The sequence below is a fragment of the Callospermophilus lateralis genome, chromosome 7 (genome assembly GCF_048772815.1).
Source record: "Callospermophilus lateralis isolate mCalLat2 chromosome 7, mCalLat2.hap1, whole genome shotgun sequence".
NCBI classification, from domain to species: Eukaryota; Metazoa; Chordata; class Mammalia; order Rodentia; family Sciuridae; genus Callospermophilus; species Callospermophilus lateralis.
Window position 1 is genome coordinate 118,727,595 of NC_135311.1, and position 8,082 is coordinate 118,735,676.

The window sequence follows — 8,082 nt, forward strand, 5'->3', positions numbered from 1 at the left end:
CTCAGGAGGCTAAAGCAGAAGGATCACAAGTTCAAAGCCAGTCTCAACAACTTAGTGAGACTAAGCAATAGCAAGACCCTGTCTCAAAATAAATAAATAAAGAAAGAAAGAAAGAAAGAAGGGCTGGGGATGTGGCTCAGTGCTAAAGCCCCTTGAATTTAATCCCCTACACTTAAAAAAATATATATAGAAGCAAATCCTCTTTTTTCCCCCATGTCAGATCAGGCGAGGTGGGCATCGACCAAGGAAGGCAGATTTAAAAGGGCCGCTGAGCGAGGCTTTATTGAGATATCACTCCCGGGAGCGGACAGGAGAAGGGTCTGAGGAGAAACCGCTTGGAAACTCAACAGGACTGGACTTTTATGGGGCTTACAGCAGGAAGGGAAGGGCTTGGGACAGGAAAAGACGTTTTTAGGGTCCCTTGCCCCTTTAGAGTTGGTCAGGGGAGTTGGATGAACTCCAGGATTGGCCAGGGGGCCCTGCTGATTGACAGGCATTTAGTGAGGAGATCTGGCGGATTGACAGGCATTTCCCACGCATCTGATTGATGTTCCTTTCCTGTGTGGGCTGCTTTGTTCTAAGTCGTCACCACTGACCTAACACCCCACATTCCCTGTCCTCCACAAATTCTGTGGTCCCAATCTTGCCATACTTTTGAAAGTAATCTCTTGAACTACATTCTTCTGTATCTTTTGTAATACTACTAACAACATTTTTCTTCACTGTGAGATGGGCACCAGGCTTTATAGAATCCTCTCTAAAAAACAGCTCTCTTTGTTTCTACTCCACCTCCATCAAGTTTGTATGGTCGAGCACATTTTGCTACATCTACCTCTTCAACAGAGGAGTAGGTCACAGAACCAATGTCCCTAGAATGTGTTTTGTTGTTGTTGTTTATTTTTTGTTTTTTGGGGGGGTTGGAGGTTTCTCTCACTACAACAAAATCTGAGTGTGCACCATCTCTCAAAATGTGCTCCCCTCTTTTCCTTTAATCTTTTTTTGTAAACCGTTTTTTTAAAAATTTTTTTAGTTGTAGATGAACACAATACCTTTCATTTTAATTATTTATTTTTATATGGTGCTGAGGATGAAACCCAGGGTCTCGCATGTGCTAGGTGAGAGAGCTCTACCACTGAACTACAACTGAAGCCAGATTTAAAGTCAGGTAGTCAGTGTAGCTAGGTAAATCGGGTCTAATATCGAGTGAAATCTAAAATGGAGGCCATGCTGAGAATGATTCCAGGAAATGCAGGACAACTCATGGAATGCCAATGAAGTCCTGAAAAGGCCCTAGGCCAAAGTCCATCCCAAAGGAATGTTAATGGAGCCCAGGAAACAGCCCCAACAGATTTGGAGATAGCCCATCCCAGAGAAGTGATAATCCCATCCCAAAAGGTGATAATTAAGCCTACCTGTGTCCCACCCCTCGGTCCTTCCCACCTACATTCCATCACTGAAAGAACTATAAAAAGGGGAAACAACCGCACTTCCACGGATTCCACGTCTTGGGTCCCCTTCTTCCTCTGGGAGAAGTCTTTTCTGCTGTCCTTTAATAAACTTCTAATTTCTACTCTGACCTTGCCTCGGCGTGCTTCTTTGGTGTTATTCTTCAACATTGGGGAAGCAAGAACTCTTCACAGGTAACACAACTCCAGCCCTCTTCATTCTTTTTGTGGCACTGGGGATTGAACCCAGAGTGCTCTACTACAAGTTATATCAGTATATAAATCTCTCAAAATGACCCAGGCTGGAGCTGGGTTGTAGCTCAGTGGTAGAACACCAGCCTAAAACATGTGAGGCTTTGGGTTCGATTCTCAACATCATATATAAATAAATTAATTAATTAAAGGTCTCATTGACAACTAAAAAAACTAAAAAATTGCCCAGGCTAGCCTCTAACTTTGGCCTTGAACTGACAATCTATTATCTTGTGTCAGCCTCCTAGTAGCTGGGGCTAAAGGTGTGCACTACGGTGCTCATCCTCTTAAAATGTTCTCTTAAATGGCCATCTGTAATTTCAAAGCTCAGATCACCAGTGAACAGCTTCCCTTAACTGCTCCATTTCCTTTGGACCACGCCCCGCTCTTCCCTGACCTAGAGGCACCTAACAGTAGAAGTCTGACTCTAGCTCACATTGAGACCAGAATCGCCTCTTCCAACTAGAGTTCAGTATGAGGCAGTCAGCAAGAGGATTGTATAATCTCTTCTCATGTGACTTGCTTCAGCCAATGGAATACTAGCTAATTTGATGCAAGATGTCTTGAAAAATTACCTATACGTTTTCTCATCTTCTCCTTAAACCTTGCCACTCCTTAAACCTTGCCTGCTGGAAGAGGAGAGATCCTGGGGAGTGCAACCAAGTCATCCCAGCTGAGGCCATTCTAAACCAGCCAACCCCCAGTGCATCCAGCAGCCATTTATGAATAAGTCAGTAAGACTAGACTAGACTAGACCAGCTTAGACTCAATCAACAGAACTGTCAGATGAGTCATAGTTATGACAAATGAAAGGGACTCCTTTACTGAGTTTTGAGAAGACTCATCAGATAGCATTTTTGTGGCAATAAATAATTCATAAACTTCTATTATTTTTTATTGTTACATGACAATATAACAAATTATCAGAAATTCAGTAAATTTTTAAAAATACCAAAAATATATCATCTCATAGTTTCTATGGGTTAGAAGTCTAGTAATAATTTATCAGGGTCTTCTACTCAGGGTATTACCAGACTGAAATCAAGGTATCAACCAGAGCTATGACTTCTTGTGAGGCTTGGGGTCCTCTTCCAAGTTCACAGGTTGTTGGTAAAATTCCTTTTTTATAGTTGTAGGACTAAGTTCCTCAGCTCTTAGCAGCCACCCACCATGCCCTGCCACAGCCCCCTCTATATCATGGCAGTTTGCTTCTTCAAGGCCAACAGTTGAGCCACTCTGGTACTTACAATCTCTCTGGCTTCTTCTATCTCTTATATCTAGGTCCTTTTTAAAAGAGCCAAACAATTAGGTCAGACTCACCTAGGATAATCCTTCTTTTGATTAAGATAAAGTCAACTAATTAGGGATCTATCACATCTCCAAAGTCTTCCTTCTTTTCCCATATGAGATGACCTAATCACAAGAGTCTATCTCATCATCAGTACAGGTCCTATTTATACTTAAGTGGAGGGAATTTTATAGAATGGGTCCCCCAAGGAATGGAAATCTTGAAGCCAGCTTAGAACTCTGCTTACTATAATGTCCTAACTCAAGGTATGCAAATAATTTTTAAAAGTAAATAAATATACTATCGGAAGGTAAGCATGATTTGTACATAAAACATAATTTAATTAGGCTTATCAAATTGGCCAAAGGAAGAAGAAAAGACTTGATTTTGGGAGGTGGCTGATACAGAAGGGGTCATTCTTTGGAAGGTACGATCTTTCTTTTTTGGGTCAATTTGTATCAATTTTTCACTTTTTTTTTTTTTTCAGAGTAGAAATTATAAGTTTATGAAAGGACAGCAGAAAAGACTTCTCCCGGAGGAAGAAGGGGACCCAAGAGGTGGAATCCGTGGAAGTGCGGTTGTTTCCCCTTTTTATAGTTTTGGTGATGGAATGTAGGTTGAAGGGGTTAGGACACAGGTGGGCCCAATTATCACCTTTTGGGATGGGCTTATCATTTCTCTAGGATGGGCTATCTCCAAATATGCGGGGTTTGGAGTGTTGAGTAGCCCATAGGGAGGCAAATGTGATTGGGGCTTTCCCTCAGTGCCATTCATCTACCAATAACCCTAGATACCCCTGGGGGCTGTCAAGAGGAGGCTCAAGAGAAAGGAACCTTAAGAATCGTCTGAGAGTAGCCCAGACCGGAATTCCGCAGTTGTTCCAAACTCCTTCCCCCACCTCCACGCATCTGAGGCAGATCGGGATTCGGGACACCGTGTACTCAAGCCAATTGCTCTCCGGGCCCACACAGAAAAGTTGGAAGTGGATTTGGCAGAACCCAACATGCCTGCTCTGTATTGAACAGGTGATTAAGAGCTGCCTAGCCCGAGAAACCTCTCACCCGAGTCTTGAAGAGTGGCGGCTGCACTATTTGCATTTAAGTAGCCGTCGGGTGCCCACCTTACCCTCCAGAGAGAAAGAGAGAGAAAGATGCACCTCAAACAGACATGGGGTGCGTGCACTTACCTCCGTGTAGAATCTCGGTATGGGACCTCCAATATGATACCGCTGTTGACTGGTGACAAGTTCTTGCTTCCCCAATGTTGAAGAATAACACCAGAAAGCACACGCCAAGGCAAGGTCAGAGTAGAAATTAGAAGTTTATTAAAGGACAGCAGAAAAGACTTCTCCCGGAAGAAGAAGGGGACCCAAGAGGTGGAATCCCTGTATCAATTTTTCAATCTTGTAATTGAAATATTTGAGGGCTAGGAATGTAGTCAGTGATAGAGTGCTTGCCTGGTATGTATAAGATCCTGGGTTTGATTCCCCAGCACCATTATAAAAAAAAATTAAATTAAATTTTTGAAAAAGTAAAGTTTTAAACAGGAAAACTTATTTAGAGCAATGTAAAGGCTAAATATTAAAGTACTTTGAAAGAGGGAAATGACACACATGCATAATTATTGGAAGAGACATAAAAATACCACCTCTTCATTTCTCTCACTTGGCATGGACATCCATATGCAAAACAAAACGTGTGTTCATTCAAGTATAAGACATAATTCAAATGTGTTCATGTGATATTTTCTTGCCTAAAATCTGTTAACACCAAGTGGTGAGTCTTTGCCTAAAATCATAGTATTAAAATATTCCTTTTTATAGCTGTTTTGTTTTTGTATACAAGTGAAAAAGTCATACTAGGAGGAAAAAATAAGTCACTGACTAGAAAAATGGAAAAATTTTTTCAAGAGCCATTATGGCAAACAGTTGTTAAGTAAATAGCCATGAAGTAAGTTAAGTCTGTATTTCTGCCTCCTTAACTCCATCTTCAGACTTCTTACTGTTGACTTTCTATACCAACACATCCCGCGTCCAATCAATAGGACAATTGAGCTGCCATTTACTAAGCAGTCATGTGTGTCTGCTGAAGCTTTAGATGCACCATCTAATTTAAACCTTTTTACTGGATACTGAGGATGAAATTGAGGTTTAGAAAGGTGAAGTAAGGGCTGAGATTGTGGCTCAGTGGTGGAGTGATCTCCTAGCACGGGCAGGACTCAGGTTCAAAACTCAGCACCACATAAAAATAAAGGCATTGTGTTGTGTCCATCTACACCTAGGAAATAAATATTTTTTTAAAAAAGAGGGTTTTTTTTTAAAAAAGAAAGAAAGAAAGAAAGGTGAAGTAAACTTGCCCAAGGTCACATACCTAGGAATTAACAGAGTTGGGATTTGAACTCACCTATTCAAATCCAAAGCCATCCTCTTAGTGTCTTCTGGCCAGTTTAAAACTAGGCTGATACACGGAAAAAAATACTGTTCCTAAGAGTCCAGGACCAGCCTTCATTTAAATCTAGCCCTCTGCCACTTGATAGCTGTTTAGTTTTGTTCAAGTTTCTAAATATCTCTGAGGCTATTTTGTCACCTATAAAAGAGGGATTGTAATTCCTAATTCATATGGTTGCTTTGTTTGTTTATGAATTAAAGAGTCTATGAAAATATATTTAGCAAAATTTAGTAAATTATAAGTGCACCCTCCATCAATGATAGGAGAATTGGAGCCTAAAACTCATAACCTCTCATTCCCCTTACCATCATTACATGTAAATCTACTTCTGTTTTTTTCCCCAGGGTTATGAAACAGTTAGCCAATCTATCTGAAATTAAATCATCTTTCATTTCTTTTTCTTCTCTTCCTTTGAGCCCCATCACCTCCACCTTCAAAATCATATCAGTTATCAAGACCAATTCATTCTGCCTTTGCAAGATCTCTCATATCTATCTCCTGCAGTCCAGTTCACTGCATCTGCCATAGCTAAAACCCTCATCAACTATCATTACAACTATTTCTTCCCTTAATTATTTGAATAATAATTTTTAATAATAACACATATACCTGATGTGAAAGTTTTGGTTTTGGGTTTTGGTGTCAGGGCTCAAACCCAGAGTCATGAATACTCTAAGCACAAGCACTACCACTCAGCACTCAGCAGCTATATCCCCAATGTCTGTCTGTCTGTCTGTCTGTCTCTCTCTCTGTACCTAGAGGTTAAACCAGGAGTGCTTAACCACTGACCACAAATCAGCCTTTTTAAATTTATTTTATTTTGGGGGTCAGGGATTGAAGTCAGGGGCACTCAACCATTGAGCAACATCCCCAGCCTATTTTGTATTTTCATTTAGAGACAGGGTCTCACTGAGTTGCTTTTATTTAGAGACTGGGTCTCATTGTGTAGCTTAGTGCCTTGCCGTTGCTGAGGCTGGCTCTGAACTAGAGATTTTCCTATCTCAGCCTCCGGAGCTGCTGTTATTACAAGCGTGGGCCACGGCTGGCACCCAGCCCTTTTTATTTTTTGAGACAGGACTCACTAACTTGCTGAGGCTGGTGTTAAACTTGTGATCCTCCTGCCTCAGCCTCCTTAGCTACTGGGATTACAGGCATGTGCCACTCCGGCCAGCACCCCCAGCCTCTTGACATGAAAGTTTTACAGTTACAAAAGGTTACAAAATGAAAAGTAAATCTCTTTCCATTGTTGTCTCTACTATAGTGGAAGCCACTATTGCAAGTCTCTGGTATATCTTACCCAACGCTACACATCTATCATATGCATATGCACACACATTTTTCTTAGATGATAGCATAAAATGCATGTTGTTTTCTTTCTTTCTTTCTTTTTAATGATTGGACTTTTTTATTTTTTTAACAGAGAGAGAGAATTTTAATATTTATTTTTCAGTTTTCGGCAGACACAACATCTTTGTATGTGGTGCTGAGGATCGAACCTGGGTCGCACCCATGCCAAGCAAGCGCGCTACCGCTTGAGCCACATCCCCAGCCCCTGCAAGTTGTTTTCAACCCTATATTTTTCACTAACAATGTTTTGTTAATTGGAGATGATTCTGTATTAGAATCCACAAAACTAATTATTTTATTGTGCTGCTGGGAATCAAACCCAGGGCCTTGTGCATATGAGGCAAGCACTCTACCAGTTGAGCTATATCCCCAGTGTGATTATTCTTTTCATTGACTTTATAGTGTGCCATATATGCATACCATAATATACTTAACCATCCTCTAAGAATTTTAGAGGGCCTCTTTTTTTTTTTTTTTTTTTTTTTTGCAGTCAACATTCTTTTATGTCTCAGTATGTTTTTTTGCTACTATAACAGAGTACTGTACACTGGGTAATTTATAAACAACAGAAGTTTATAAACTTACCATGCTGGGGGCTTGGAAGTTCAAGAGCTTGACACTAGCATCCAGTGAGAGCCTTCATGCCACCTCATAACAGAAGGGCAAGCAAGCATGTGTGAGACAGAAGATGATCCAACTCATCCCTTTTTATCAGAAAACTGTTACCAAAATAAGTAATCTACTCTCGACATAACATTAATCCATTCATGAGAGCAGAACCCTAATAACCTACCACATTTGAAGGGTCCCGTCTCTCAACATTTTTACAAAAGCAATTTTAAAATGTTTTAAGTATTTTTAGTTGTAGATGGACACAATACCTTTAATTTTAAAATTTACTTACTTATCTTACTTATTTTATTTTTTCTTAAGAGAGAGAGAGAGAGAGAATTTTATTATTTATTTATTTTTTTAGTTTTTGGCGGACACAACATCTTTGTTTGTATGTGGTGCTGAGGATCAAACCCGGGCCGCACGCATGCCAGGCCAGTGCGCTACAGTGAGCCACATCCCAGCCCCCAAAATTTACTTATCTTTACCTGGTGCTCACACGTGCTAGGCAAGCATCCTACCACTGAGCCACAACTCCAGACCCAAGAGCAATTAAATTTCAACATGAGTTTAGAGGAGATATTGAAGCCATAGGAAAAAAACTATATATTTTATATATCATACACATATATTACATATATATTTCACACATATATATTGCATACATACAGGTAATTTTCAACAAATGTGC